The sequence below is a fragment of the Tympanuchus pallidicinctus genome, unplaced genomic scaffold (genome assembly GCF_026119805.1).
Source record: "Tympanuchus pallidicinctus isolate F22 unplaced genomic scaffold, pur_lepc_1.0 scaffold50, whole genome shotgun sequence".
Classification (NCBI taxonomy): Eukaryota; Metazoa; Chordata; class Aves; order Galliformes; family Phasianidae; genus Tympanuchus; species Tympanuchus pallidicinctus.
In genome coordinates, this window is record NW_026294770.1 from 456,172 (window position 1) to 471,146 (window position 14,975).

At 47.0% G+C, this 14,975-nt stretch overlaps 1 long non-coding RNA gene across 4 annotated transcripts in view; it reads left to right on the top strand.

Moving 5' to 3' along the window:
* Positions 1–13,717, top strand: part of LOC128091743 (uncharacterized) — a 35,108-nt gene extending 21,391 nt beyond the window's left edge. Inside the window, exons 2-3 of one of the 4 annotated variants that reach the window (XR_008211507.1) lie at positions 11,703–11,864; positions 13,584–13,717. This is a non-coding gene — a long non-coding RNA (uncharacterized LOC128091743). Of the gene's footprint in view, positions 1–11,702; positions 11,865–13,562 lie in introns of all 4 variants that reach the window. The other 3 variants (XR_008211505.1, XR_008211504.1, XR_008211506.1) reach the window with 3 other exon arrangements.
* Positions 13,718–14,975: the final 1,258 nt, after the last annotated feature.

Genomic DNA, 14,975 nt, shown 5'->3' on the forward strand with positions numbered 1-14,975 from the left:
TAAACCGTTCCTCCTGAACTCATGGATCAGGGCCTGGATTGTCTCAAGAGTGCACCACAGGATGGGGATAGGTGCTGCCTCTCAAATGCCTGTGTGGGCTTTTTGTTTGGAAAGGAAATACTGTGTGATTCTAACTCCAACGCTGGCAAGCTGAACTTCGGCTCAGGGACCAGACTTTCTGTACAACCATGTGAGTGTGCTTTTTCAAACAGTCTTCCATAGGTGCTTTTTGCAGGAGATGTAATGCAGTGTTAATCCTTTTATTACAGCTTTGTGAGCTGGAACCCTTCTCTGCCATTGCAGGCTGTGAGAATGCTCTTGCTGCAGAAAATAAGTGAGCAGAGCTCCCTTATGTTGTGAGCAGAGCTGAACTGGAGGTCTGAATGCTTTTGGGAAAGGGTACTCAGAGCTCTCAGTCTGTGCTGTGTCTCACTGGCATTCTCACATCTTGTCAGGGATTTGTCTTTGTGATGGCAGCCTCTGGGACAGATGGATGGGGTGGTGATGAGAGGAGGAGGGGAAGAAAGTTGTGGGTGCTCCAACATTACAGCTCCAGCCTCATCCCATGCAACCAGCGTGGTAACTTCCACTTTTGCTTTCGGATGAGAAGGTCCCTGATGACCCTTCTGCTGCCCCTCTGTGACTTGGCATGGTCAGACTAATGCTTGGGGACCAGTGTTTATTCACAAGGGCTGGGTGGGCTTTTTGTTAAGGAAAGCAATGCTGTGTGAATACAGGAGCTGATGTCACAAAGCTAACCTTTGGCACAGGGACCAGACTCTCTGTCCAACCCCGTGAGTATCCAGCATTCATAGGTCTTCCATAGGTGTCTTGTCCAATAGGTGTAATTTGATTCCCATTATGATTTCAGGCTTGCAGATCTCAAATGCCTTCTTTGCCACTGCTGGCTCCAAGAATCCCCTCACTGCTGCAGTTAATGTGTTTGTGTGTGGTGGTAGCAGTGCTGAAATGCAGGTCTAAGCTTTTGGAATGGGCCACACAAATGTTCATTAGGAGGGGCTGGGACAGCCACAAGAAGGGCTGCCTTGTTATGGGCAGAGGGGGTGTTTGTGTAAGGACCTGTGTTGCTGTGAGTGATGGAGCAAGAAGGTTCACCTTTGGGGTTGGAACAAAGCTTTGTGTAAAGCCCTGTGAGTACTGCTGGTGTTAATTTGTACTCTTCTGCGGTAACACAGAAAGACAGAATGACAATAATGTCAGCATATTTGTTTAGGAAAGGCTTCCAGTGAGCATGTGGAAACCTTTATCATCTGTCTGGTTATGGCAAAAGAATTCCAGGGTGATGTGGGAAGAAGAGGAGGCAGAAAAAAATTTACATCTGATCAGGAGAGAAGGCTGTTTACAAATGAAGGTCAGCACTGAGGATTGAGAGAATTCCTTCTACACAGAAATGTCCCTGGCAGGACTTGCCACTCCTCCATGGGCACAAGGACAAATATCTTCTGGATAAGGGCAGTGTTGGTGGCAGAGTCAGTGTTTTTTGGGACTGGCATGAGTGAACTAATCTTGTAGATCTCAAAGGATTGAGTGGCTGGAAAGCTGCCTGACAGAAAGGGACCTTGGTGTACTGATGGACAGGCAGCTGAATGTGAGCCAGCAGTGTGCCCAGGTGGCCAAGAAGGCCGATGGCATCCTGGCTGGTATCAGGAATGGTGTGGTGAGCAGGACTGGGGAAGTCATCCTGCCCCTGTACTGGGCTTTGTTGAGGCCAGTTCTCGAGTTCTGTGTTCAGTTTTGGGCAACTCAATACAGAAGGAACATGGAGGTGCTGGAGCAGGTCCAAAGAAGGGCAACAAGGCTGGGGAAGGGCTTGGAGAATGTGCTCTACGAGGAGAGACTGAAGGAACTGCAGATGTTTGGTCTGGGGAAAAGAATGTTGAGGGGAAACCTTATTGCTCTCTTCCAATATCTGAAAGGTGATTGCAGCGAGAGTGGGGTTGATCTCTTCTCACTGCTGACAGGACGAGAGGATACATATTTGCCTTTGTGATGGCAATAGAAGACAGATTGGATGGACTTTGAGGTCAGGAGAAGGAGGAGGATGTTTGGAAGAGCCCTTCAGTTTCAGCCCAGCCTCATCCCATGCAACCAGCATGGTATCTTCCACTCTTTCTGTGGGGTGAGAAGGTCTCTCCTCACCCTTCTGTTGCCTCTCCATGACCTGACATGATCAGGCTAATCCTTGGGGACCAGTGTTGGTTCTCAAGCATCTGGGTGGGCTTTTTGTTAAGGAAGGCAATGCTGTGTGAATACAAGATCCAGCTATGTTGACCTTACATTTGGCTCAGGGACAAGACTCTCTGTCCAACCATGTAAGTACACTGCTTCCAGAGGTCTACCAAAGGTGCCATTTCCAATAGATGTAATTTTGTGTTTCACTTTTGGATTTAAACATGACAAGGCTAATATCCCTCACCAGCCATTGCAGGCACCGAGAATGCCCTCACTGCTGCAGCCATGAGCTGCACTGAAGTTCAGAAGTGCTTAATTTTTTCTCGATTTGAGCTGTGTTGCAAAAGAAGGTCAGTGGTGCAGATGGAGAGAAGAGCATTCTTCTCAACAGGAACATCCCAGGCAGGAATTGCTGCTCCTGAATGATCTCAAGCAAAATTCTCTTCTGAACAAGAGCAGTTCCTCTTTCTCAGCTTCACCTCCTCTTCGTCTAGATGTCGATCTGTGCCTGTTTTACCAGGAATGTGCACCAGTGAATGGGGACAGTGCTGCCACTGAAGTTGCGGCGTGGGCTTTTTGTCAGGGAAGGAAATACTGTGTGATTCTGGCTATGGCTACCAGCTGACCTTTGGCTCAGGGACCAGACTCATTGTCCAACCACGTGAGTGCAATGCAGTTTCCATAGGTCTATCATAGCTGTTTTTTGTGACAGATTTGTGTGCATCCTTTTGTTTGTGTTCCTCCTTTTGATCTTAAATTCTTGGAGCTGAAATTTTCTTATCTGCCATAGTAGGCTCTGACAGCATCCTCACTGCAGAAGTCAAGGACGTGCTGTGAGCAGAGCTGAACTGGGGGTCTGAGTGCTTTTCAGAAGGAATCTCCCGTGTACGTGGACAGTTCTCTGCTGTCACACTGTCATTCGCACATCTTGCCAGGTGTTTGCCTTTGTGATGGTAACACAGAGGACAGTTTGAATGGACTTTGAGGTCAGGAGAAGGAGAAGAATGTTTGGAAGTGCCCCTCAGTTTCAGCCCAGCCTCATCCCATACAACCAGCATGGTAATTTCCACTCTTGCTTTGGGGTGAGAAGGATCCTCCTCACCCTTCTGCTGCCTCTCTGTGACCTGCCATGGTCAGACTAATCCTTGGGGACCAGCGTTAGTTCTCAAGTGACTGCATGGGCTTTGGAAGGAAGGCAATGCTGTGTGAATACAGGATCTGCTGTCAGAGAGCTGAGCTTTGGCACAGGGACCAGACTTTCTGGGCAACCCCGTGAGCACACTGCTTCCATTGGTCTTTTATAGGAGCCTTTTCCAATAGATGTAATTTTATGTTTCAGCACTGGATTTAAACATGACAGGCTGAAATTGTTCTTCTGCCATTGCAGGCACTGAGAGAGCCTTCACGGTGCAGTTAATGTGTCTCAGTGTGGTGGGAGCAGTGCTGAATTGGAGATCTCAGTGCGTGAGGGAAAGGGTCATGCAAGTGCTGTGAGGATCGTGCTCAGCCAGCCACACTCAGGGCTGCATTGATATGGGGACAGGAGAGTGTTTGTACAAGGGCTTGTGTTGCTGTGAGTGTAGGCTGGGGCACCTTCACCTTTGGAGCTGGAACAAAGCTTTGTGTAAAGCCCTGTGAGTACTGCTGCTGGTATTTTGCATCCTTTCATGAAGATGCAGGTATACCCAGGGCAATAATCTTAGTCTGTTCATTACGGAAAAGCTTTCTATGAGTGTGCACAATCCCTTGTCTTCCGTACAGTTCTGGCAAAAAAGATGCAGGGTGGGTGGGAAGAAGGGGAGTCAGAACAGAATTTTACATCTGATCTGGGGATAAGACTGTTTTCAAAGGCAGGTCAGCTCTGTGGATTGAGAGAAGAACATTCTTCTCATAGGAATGTCCCAGCAGAACTTGCTGCTCCTCAGTGAGAACAAGGGCAAATATCTCCTGGATAAGGGTTGATGGCAGTTAATGTTTTTTGGGACTGCCATGTGTGAAAGGATCTTGTAGATCTCAAAGGACAGATCACCTTTGTCCTTCACCATTTATTTCATGTTTTACCATGGCTTACAAATGTCAGCCTCCTCTGAGGATGAGTGTTTCTTCTCTCTAAGCTGACAGGTTTCTATAAAGCAGGCTTTGACTGTGGCAACACGGAGGCTCAGGTTTTGGCAAGCTCACTTTTTGCTTTTGCTCCATTCTTAAAACAGATCCAGACTTGTGTTCACTCTTTAATTTCTGCAGCACTATTTCTGCAGCACTATTGCTTTCAGCTGCATGCAGGTGGGCTCCAGCTGAAGTTTCCTGATGTGTTCCTGAAGTCTATGGCTGCAGCTTGATTGTGTAAAGAACATCCCCCAGCCCAGGGTACATAGCAGGACTTCCCTGGTACATCTGGTACAGCTGTACTGCTCCTACAGTTGGTATAACTCCCACAGCTTGCTGATCAGACAGGAGGCATCCACCAATGACCCACTTTGGCAGAAGACATCTGTCAGACTTTGTCATGTTGCACTTGAAGGTGTCCCTTGTCCTCTGTAAGCAGATCCTGACCTGTGATGGTGACAGATAATTGTTGGTCCAGACAGATGGTTTTGCTGGGATGGAGGTCATCTTGGTCCATTCCTGTCCAGAACTCATCACAGATAAGGTGTTTCCCTGCTTAATGCACAGCTGCAGAACAGGAAAGGTATTTTCAAAGGAGTTAAGTGATGTGTGACTGCAGGAGGCAGCGACAAGGAGCTGAAGTTTGGCGGAGGAACAAGGCTCAGCGTTACAGTGAGTAAGTGCATGCTCTGAACAAATGGCTTTGAGAAGAGCTGGCAAATGTGGTGCTTGGAAATGGTACTTCACAGTGATCCTGGTAAGGGATCCACATCCTCTACTTTTAGGGCAGGATGAGTGTGTGCTGGAACTTTTAGTTCGAGGTCTACCAAGAGAAGTGCTGGAGTCTGTACCTAGTACTACAAAAGTACTAAGAAACAGATGGATATGACGTTTAGTGGTGAATTTAGTAGTGGTAGGTTGGTGGTGGTTGGACTTGATCTTTTCCAACCTGATTCTACAATTCTGACAACTCCAGTCCCCAGTCATGAGACATTTTTTTTTTTTTTGCCAAGGAGATTTTGACTGTGTTTATTCAGGAAGCGCAGACAGGCTCAGCTTTGGAAGAGGAACGAGGCTGCTGGTGAAGCATAGTAGGTATCTTGTCACAAGCACAATCACCTAAAAACAGAGTACTTAGTTTGCTGTATTTGTTTGTTTGCTGTACATTCTCCTTAAAATACAGAGGGAAGGACTTTTATAAATGAAAAGGAAGAGGGCATAGGAAAGAAGTGCACATTCTAAATAACTCACCTGTAACTTCTCCGTCCCCTTGATGTGACTGAAACTAATCTGAGTTACTACTGTTCTGCTAACATACATGAATTACCTCTGTGTTGTGGAAATATCATGTTGGTCAGAGCGAATCCTACAGGAAGATCCGTTTGAGATGAGGATTCACAATCAACTTCTGTTATGTGAAACTGGTTTCTGAGACTTAGGTCTATTTTGAATCCTTCACCTGCCTTACTGCCCACTGAATAAACAAGAAAAAATAGGATGCAAATCCTTTTCTCTGGGACTTTCCTTCCGTTTGGTTTATTGTGGCTTCTTTCTTTATGACTCTTTCTTTATGTTGCTTATCTGCTGAGACTGACTAAGAGTGAAGGAGTTTATCCAGGTTTCCCAATGAGAGAAGCACTAAAAGCTGCTGTGTTGTCCAAAATAACTGCTGGAAATTCCACTCCATTACAGCTGTATCTAACAGTGTGTTCGGGCTTCTAAATGCTCAGACTTGTCTCCCCCAAGTTTTCCTGGCAAATTTTTTGCATAGGTGTTTACAACCATGGGAAAATTGGATCTACCTGCAAAGTCACCTTTGGGAGAAGCAGCAAACTAATACATCTTAAAACAAAGACCCTTTTTTCAGTATTAACTTAAGGCTGAGATTTTTCCTGCCAGTCTTCCTGACTGTGGCAAAAAGTGCTCTACATATAAATTAAGGAATTTATAGTGGCGTTGTGCTAATGGGCTACTCTGCCTCATTTTCCACTCATGCAATGCAAATCCATTCCCATCTGCACTTCCGTGCAAACGCGTAAGGAATTATCCCAACGCAGAACCAGGGGTACGTGATAATGATGGTACCTGCTTTCTCTCTTGATATCACTAGGAACAGGAAGTTGTTTTTTTGGACCAGAAGTTGTGTGGGGTTTTTGTTAGTGAATGTATCACTGTGTCTTCAACATCCAACTGGAAAGTTACCTTTGGAAGTGGAACACAGCTGATGGTGAAACCTGGTAGGTAGAAACAGCCTGAGTGAGAAGTGATGGAAGAGTCAAATTCTCCTTTCTGTGTGGATGCCTTTGAAATTCTGCTGTCCTCTCATTTTGTGGATGATCAGAAGTCAAGTCTGACCTTGAGTCAGGAAGAAAATATATAGCTGAATAGGTGTTTAGAAGTAATGGGAAAGTCTTACAAGAATGTCCAGTTTTCAGCTTTTCTGTCGTATCGACAGCTAAATGCTTTGTTTCATTTGCAGATAATCAAAACAAGTTTAATACAGGTTACTGAGCAATGCATTTCTGGGAAGCCTCTACTAATGTCCGTGGTCAACTGCAGGACAGAGAGCATCCTTCCCAAAGGTCTGCATGCTGAATGTTTCTTTTTCTATAGAAACAACTCAGTTACAGATTTCTGTGAGTGTGGAGAGGAGTCCCACCTTCGTTACTGTTATCCTTCAGCATTTCATGTTCCTAGAAATCTCAGGAACTGCAGGTACCCTCATTACCCTTTTATTTCCATTCTCCAGAACCTTGTCTAGGTTAGAAGCTGAAGTTTGTGCCCCTGCTGATAAACAAAAAGTTCACATTTTCATTGGCAAAACTCGTGGGTTGTAAAGGAAGCAAAATGGAATAAGCAGGGTGTATTTTTGGGCAGATCAGAGAATTGGAATCAGGAAAGACACTTGGAAGGAATGTGCAGTGTGCAGGAGGGCCATCTGAAGGCTGATCTAATGTTGAAAGTGCAGTTTGCTAGCAATTCTTGCATCTTTTCTTGTATGGATGAAGGAGAAAATGTACAGTTGTTGGTGGTCTCTGTCAAAGTTTAAAGGCCAATTAGGAACGTCTTCAAAGGAAATGTATGATGAATTTGTCAAGGAACTCACTTGGGAAGACTGTACGTTTGTTGTTGTTTGAAGCCACGTAAAAAAAGAAAGCTCGAGGTTTTTGTCGTGAAAACAAAGACTGTGTGAATTCTGCCTCTGGAGGAAAATTCACCTTCGTAAGTGGAGTTCAACTAAGAGTGAAACCAAGTAAGTTTTAAGCCACTTTCTGCTCAGTGTTGAATAACTTTAAGCAAACAAACACAAAAAAACCCCCACCAACCCCTAATTTACTGTTTGTTTGCTTTACATTCTTTTAAAAATATGAACAATATATGCTTTTGATTTTAAGAAAAGATGCAATGAAGTAGAATCACAATGATTCTCTTTTATTCTCTAGTCACATAGAACAAGAAAAATGAAGTTCCAAAAACACCACTTCTAGGGAATAAGCTTACAAGCAGTGACCATCGCAACCTATGAAGCTGGGTGAGATGGCTCTCTCTCTAACAAGCTGGGGCTGGATTTGCACAGTTGTAGAATACCCTGAACAGTCACGCTCTTCCTTGAATGCAGTCCTCTTCCCTCCCATAGATGGAATTCCCCAAGAACTAGTGGTAAGGGTGCTAAACTCATGCTGGATTCCACTACTCGTAGCAGCAGTAGTGTTGAAACTTGTGGTTTGTGATAAAGTTGTGAGAGGTGATTGCTTTTAGTTCATTCCTAAAACAGGCTTGTGATGGTGACAGATAATTGTTGGCTCCCGACAGATGGTTTTGCTGGAAGGAGCTGTTCTGTTTGAGTTGCTTTGTGCAGGCAGTGGCATGAGAGGTGATGGTTTTTGCTATGGGGTGACAGGCTGTGTGAATGCTGGAAACTACAAGGTGGTGCTGGGCACAGGGACGCGCCTGGTTGTGAAGCCCAGTGAGTACAAGTTCTGTCCTGCTTTGTCATTCTGCCGTAGAGGTCAGCACTTTCCGCGTCCCCCAGCGTTCCCTTTCTCCGGTCAGAGCAGGAATGTTCTTGTCTCTGGCAGCCCCCTGAAAACCCACGGCCTTTCCTGACCTGAGCTCAGCTGGGACCTTCTTTCCCAACTTAAATTACTCTACTTGTGGATCAGCACCTGGTTTGTCAGGAGAGTGCACCATGGAATGGGGGCAGGTCCTGCCTCAAAAGACCTGGGTGAGCTTTTTGTTAGGGAAGGAAATGCTGTGTGACTATAACTACAACAGCAAGCCAACCTTTGGCTCAGGGACCAGACTCTCTGTCCAGCCACGTGAGTGTGCAGCTTCCATAGGTCTTCCTTAGGTGCCTTTTCCATTAGATGTAAACCTGTGTTCTCATAATTTCACCCTTGCAGAGCTGAAAGCAATTCTGTAGCACTGCAGGTTCTGAGAATGCCTGTACTGCTTCAGTAATTGAAACTGGGGGTGGTGGGAGCCAAGCTGAACTGGAGGCCTGCAGGCTTTTGGGAAAGCTTTTGGCCAGTCACACAAAGGGTTTCCTTTCTATGGGGAGAGGAGAGTGTTTGCGTAAGGGCTTGTGTTGCTGTGAGTGATGTCCTGAGCAGAATCACCTTTGGAGCTGGGACTAAGCTTTGTGTAAAGCCCTGTGAGTACTGATGGTGGTATTTTGAATCCTTAGAGAGTAATGAGAAATATCCAAGTCAATTGGGATTGATTTTCCGGGGTGTTCCCTTCATGGAGAGGTCAGAAGAGCATGACCAGAAGGACACCTGAATTTGGAGTCAGGGGCAAGGGACATCTGCTGTCCCCCTGCATTTTTCTGAGGATCCTGATTCTGTTTCTGGAGTGTAGGGTTGTCTGTAGAATTTGCCATTGTGTGAGTTCAGCACCCAGCAGGAAGGAGACCCTTGGAAGTGGGACATGATTGATGGTGAGACCTTGTAGGTAGAAAGCAACCTTGAATGAGAAAGGATAGGAAATCTGCTTCCCCTCTGTTGCCTTAACTAGCTGTATTGCCTTGGAAACTGCTCCCCAAGAGATGGACACAGTGTGTGTTTGAGTGCACGCTGCATGTTGGGCATGCTGCAGTCAAGCATTAGAATGACACACAGTGCGAGCAGAATGTCCAGGTGAAATGGTCTGATAGTAATGCTGATCCAGGTGAGACTGAAATGGCCGTGGCCTTCCCAGAGCTGAGCTCAGCTGAGCTCTTCTTTCCAACTTCAACTGTTCTTCCACAACTCATCAATCCGTGACTGATTTGTCTGGAGAGTGCAGCACAGCGTCAGAAGAAGTGCTGCCACTCAAGTGCCTGTGTGGGCTTTTTGTTAGGGAAGGAAATGTTGTGTGATTCTGGCTTTGGCTCCAGCAAGCTGACCTTTGGCTCAGGGACCAGACTCTCTGTTCAACCCCGTGAGTGCATGGTTTCCATAGGTGCCTTTTGCAATAGATGTAACTTTATGTTCCCATATGTATTTCAGACTAGCAGAGATGAAATTTCTTCTCTGCCATTGCAGATTCCAGCATGTCTTTGTTGCTGCAGTTATGGTGTGATGGGAGCAGAGCTGAACTGCAGATTTAAGCTTTTGGAACGGATCACCTGAGAGTTTTTTGGGAAGGGTTTTGGCCAGCTACAGTAAGGGCTGCGTGTTATGGAGTGAGGAGAGTGTTTGTGTAAGGGCTTGTGTTGCTGTGAGTGATGGCGTGAGCAGGCTGTCCTTTGGAGCTGGAACAAAACTACACGTAATGCCGTGTGAGTAGCGTTGGTCCCGTTTTCAAGCCTTGCAGGTTGATCCAGAAATACCAACAATGTTAGCACGTTCATGTAGGACAGGCTTTCTGTGAGCATGCATGGTCCTGTGCCTGCTGTCTGGCTATGGAAAGGAGCTGCAGTGTGATGTGGGAGCAAAGGGAGACAGAGCAGAATTTTATATTTGAGCAGAGAAGGCAATTTGCAAAGCAAGGTCAGTGCTGTGCACTGAGAGAAGATCCTGAATAAGCACAGGGGCAAATATCTCCTGCCTAAGGGCAGTGTTGGTGGTAGAGCTACTCTTGTTGGGAAATAGTTTGTGAGAAAGGATTTTGCAAATCTCATAGGAACTATTTGCTTTGTCCTTCACCATTTATTTTATGCCCCGTCGTGATTTACAAATGTCGGCCTTTGCTGAGGGTGACTGTTTCTATTCTCTCTGAGCTGAGGGGTTTCTGTAAAGCAGGCTGTGACTGTGGCAATCTGGAAGCTCTGGTACTGACAAGCTCACCTTTGGGCATGGCAGCAGACTTTCTGTGAGACCCAGTGAGTAGCTTTTAGTTACCTGCACGTGTTAAACTGAGCTGCTGAGGTGGAGCAGGCGGTCATGAAGGTGAAGCTCAGCCTGTCCCAAAGGAACATTTCTGTGCTCCCAGAAGGTCCCTGTGCAGTTCCTAGCAGTGCATTCCTGAGGTCACAGTGCCTGCTCACAGCTCCCTGCTGCTGCTGCTGCCTGTGCTTCTTGTGCAGCTGTAAAGCTTCTTTTCCTCAAGATGTTGATCTGTGCCTGTATCATCAGGACTGTGCACCACAGAATGGGGACAGGTGCTGCTTCCCAGATGCCTGAGGGGCCTTTTTGTTAGGGAAGGAAATGCTGTGTGATTCCAGCTACATCTCCAAGCCGAGCTTTGGCTCAGGAACGAGACTCATCGTTCAGCCACGTGAGTGCAAGGCAGTTTCTGTAGGTCTTCCATAGGGCTCCTAGCGATAGATCTCGTGCTCTCTTCCTCTTTTCCATCTCAGAATTGCATTGCTTGAATTTCTAATCTGCCATTGAAGACCCTTGCAGTGCCCATGCTGTGGAAGGTAAGGATGACTTGTGAGCAGAGCTGGAAGAAAGCTTTGTGTAAAGCCTTGTGAGTACTGCTGGTGTTATTTGTTATCCATACATGGAAATCCAGAAATACCCAGGACATGAATGATAGTATGCATGTTATGGAAAAACTTTCATTAGGCATGCACAAACCTTTCACTTTTGTCTCTTTATGCCAAAAGAGATGCAGGATGGTGTGAGAAGAAGGGGAAACAGAACGGAATTTTAAATTGTGGGATTGTAAATAAATATTGTAAATCTGGGAAGGCAGGTCAGCACTGTGGATTGGGAGAAGAACATTCTCTACAGGAATGTCCCAGGCAGAACTTCCGGTCCTGAAGGAGCCCAAGGGCAAATATCTCCTGGATAAGGGCAGTGTTGATGGCAGAGCCAATACATTTCGGGACTGGTGAGTGAGAAGGGATATTGGAGATGACTCATCAATGGTCACCTTTGTCCTGTATCATAGAGTTCATGCTCCATCATAGCTTACAAATGTCAGCTTCTTCCAAGGGTGTTTCTTCACAGTGTTTCTTCTCTCTGAGCTGAGAGGTTTCTGTAAAGCAGGCTGTGACTGTGGCAATATGGAGGCTCTGGTATTGGCAAGCTCACCTTTGGGCATGGCAGCAGACTTTCTGTGAAACCCAGTGAGTAGCTCTTAGTTACCTGCACGTGTTAAACTGAGCTGCTGAGGTGGGGCAGGCGGTCATGAAGGTGAAGCTCAGCCTGTCCCAAAGGAACATTTCTGTGCTCACAGAAGGTCCCTGTAAAGCCATGAACACTGGCATTCCTGAGGCTACCATGTCTGCTCAGAGCTTTCTGCTGCTGCTGTTGTACTTGTTCTGATATGAAGGCATCCCTTTCTCAATACATCCACCTGTGCCTGTATTATCAGGAATGTGCCCCATAGAATGGGAACAGGAGTTGCTTCCCAGGTGCCTGAGGGGCCTTTTTGTCAGGGAAGGAAATGCTGTGTGATTCTGGTTATGGCTACCAGCTGACCTTTGGCTGAGGGACCAGACTCATTGTCCAGCCGTGTGAGTGTAATGCAGTTCCATAGGTTCTTCCAAGGGGGCTCTCTGCCATAGATGTAGGTTTGTGTTCCTTCTTTTGATCTTAAATTTTCCAAGTTAAAATCCATCTCTGCCATGGAAGTTTCCAGTAACGTCCGCGGCGCTTCAATTAAGGATGAGTTCTGAGCAGAGCTGATCTGCATGTCTGAATGCTTTTGTTAAAGGGTCACCTGTGTTCTCGGACAGTTCTCTGCTGTCAGACCGGTAATCTCATGCCTTGTATGGGATTCACTTTTTTAATGGCAACATAGATAACAGATTGGATGGACTGTGGGAGCAGGGGAAGGAAGAGAACATTTGAATGTGACCCTCATCTTCAACCCTGCCTCATCCCATGCAACCAGCATGTTAATTTCCACTCTTGCTTTGGGGTGAGAAGGATCCTCCTCACCCTTCTGCTGCCTCTCTGTGACCTGCCATGGTCAGACTAATCCTTGGGGACCAGCGTTAGTTCTCAAGTGACTGCATGGGCTTTCTGTGAAGGAAGGCAATGCTGTGTGAATACAGGATCTGCTGTCAGAGAGCTGACCTTTGGCACAGGGACCAGACTTTCTGGGCAACCCCGTGAGTACACTGCTTCCATTGGTCTTCCAACGGTGGTGGGAGCAGAGCTGAATTGGAGGTTTCCTTGCTTCAGGGTTGTGCAAATGTGCTGAGGATCGGATTCTGCCAGCCACACTCAGGGCTGCCTTGATATGGGGACAGGAGAGTGTTTGTGCAAGGGCTTGTGTTGCTGTGAGTGTAGGCTGGGGCACCTTCACCTTTGGAGCTGGAACAAAGCTTTGTGTAAAGCCCTGTGAGTACTGCTGCTGGTATTTGAATCCTTGCATCAGGATGCAGATGTACCCAGGGCTATAATCTTAGTCTGTTCGTTATGGAAAAGCTTTCTCAGAGCATGTCTACTCCTATCTTCTGTACAGTTATGGCAAAAGAGATGCAGTGTAGAATGGGAAGAAGGGGAGACAGCAGAATTTTAAATTGTTTCTGGGAATAAGACTGTTTTCAAATGCAGGTCAGCACTGTGGATTGAGAGAAGAACATTCTTCTCTCCAGGAATGTCCCAGGCAGAACTTGCCACTCCTGAGTGAGCACCAGTGCAAGTATCTCCTGGATAAGGGCAGTGTTGGTTCATGATCTGACATGACTTACAAATGTCAATCTTTCTGAGGTTAATTGTTTCCATTCTGTGAGCTGAGGGGTTTCTGTAAAGCAGGCTGTGACTGTGGCAATTTGGAGGCTCTGGTTTTGGCAAGCTCACCTTTGGGCATGGCAGCAGACTTTCTGTGAGACCCAGTGAGTAGCTCTTAGTTACCTGCATGTGTTAAACTGAGCTGCTGAGGTGGGGCAGGCGGTCCTTGAGGTGAAGCTCAGCCTGTCCCAAAGGAACATTTCTGTGCTCCCAGAAGGTCCCTGTGCAGTTCCTAGCAGTGCATTCCTGAGGTCACAGTGCCTGCTCACAGCTCGCCGCTGCTGCCTGTGCTTGTTGTTGTGCAGCTGTAAAGCCCCTGCAGAGCTGGCTGAAGTGTGGCAGAGGAACAGGAGAGTGAGCTCTGGGCATGGCAAAGTGCTCTCTGTGAATGCCCAGCTGGGTGCTGGCTGTTTCCTTACCCTGCAGCCCGAGCACTGGATTGGTTTCCCACTTGGTGCTTGTTGCAGGATGATTCCTGTGTGGAACGGTCCAAAGAGCTTGACCAGAAAGGCATCCTAATGTGGAGTCAGAGGCAGAGGGCAGGGGTAACATCTGCTGTCCCTCTGCATTTTTCTGTGGCACCTGGCTCTGTTTCTGGAGTGTAGGGTTGTCTGTAGTATTTGCCATTGGTGTGCCATGGTGTGAGTTCAGCATCCAGCAGGAAGGTGACCTTTGGAGGAGGGACACGACTGGCACTGAGACCTGGTAGGTAGAAAGCCAGCTTGAATGAGAAAGGATAGGAAGGTTGCATTCCCTCCTTTGGTAAATCCAGCTGTACTGCTTTGGAAACTGCTCTCCGCAGGGATGGAGTCTGTGTGTCTTTGCCCATGTACGTGTGTGCGTTGGGCTCTGCAGTCAGCTGTTGGTAAGGCACGCTGTGAGCAGTGCGTCCAGGGAAAGGGTCTGATTGTAACACTGATCCAGCTCTGAGCGTGGAACTCCTGAGGCTTTCCCAGGGCTGAGCTCAGCTGGGTTCTTCTTTCCAACTTAAATTGCTCTTCCTCCAGTCATGGTTCTGCGCCTGGTTTGTCTGGAGAGTGCTCCACTGAATGAGAGCACAGGCGCTGCCTCTGAAGCTCCTGTGTGAGCTTTTTGTTAGGGAAGGAAATGCTGTGTGATTCTGGCTACGGCTCCGACAAGCTGACCTTTGGCTCAGGGACCAGGCTTTCTGTTCAACCATGTGAGTGCCCATTTCCTAAAGGTCTTCCATGGGAATTTCTTCAAATAGATGTAGTTTTGTTTTCTTGTTTCTTGGCCTTTTGATTTCATGTTTGTTGGACTGAAAGGCTTTATCTGTCACTACTGGCTTCAAGAATGCCTCCTTTGCCAAAATTACAGATGTGTTGTGAGCAGAGCTGAGCTAAGATATAGTTTAAATATCAGGGGGAAGTTCTTTGATAAGAGACGGTGAGGTGCTGGAAGAGGCTGCCCTGAGAGGTTCTGGATGCTCCATCCCTGCAGGGGTTCAACACAAGGTTGGAAGGAGCCCTGGGCTGCCGGGTCTGGTATTAGATATGGATGTTGGTGGTCCTGCATGCTGCAGGGCGTTTGGAGCGTGATGAT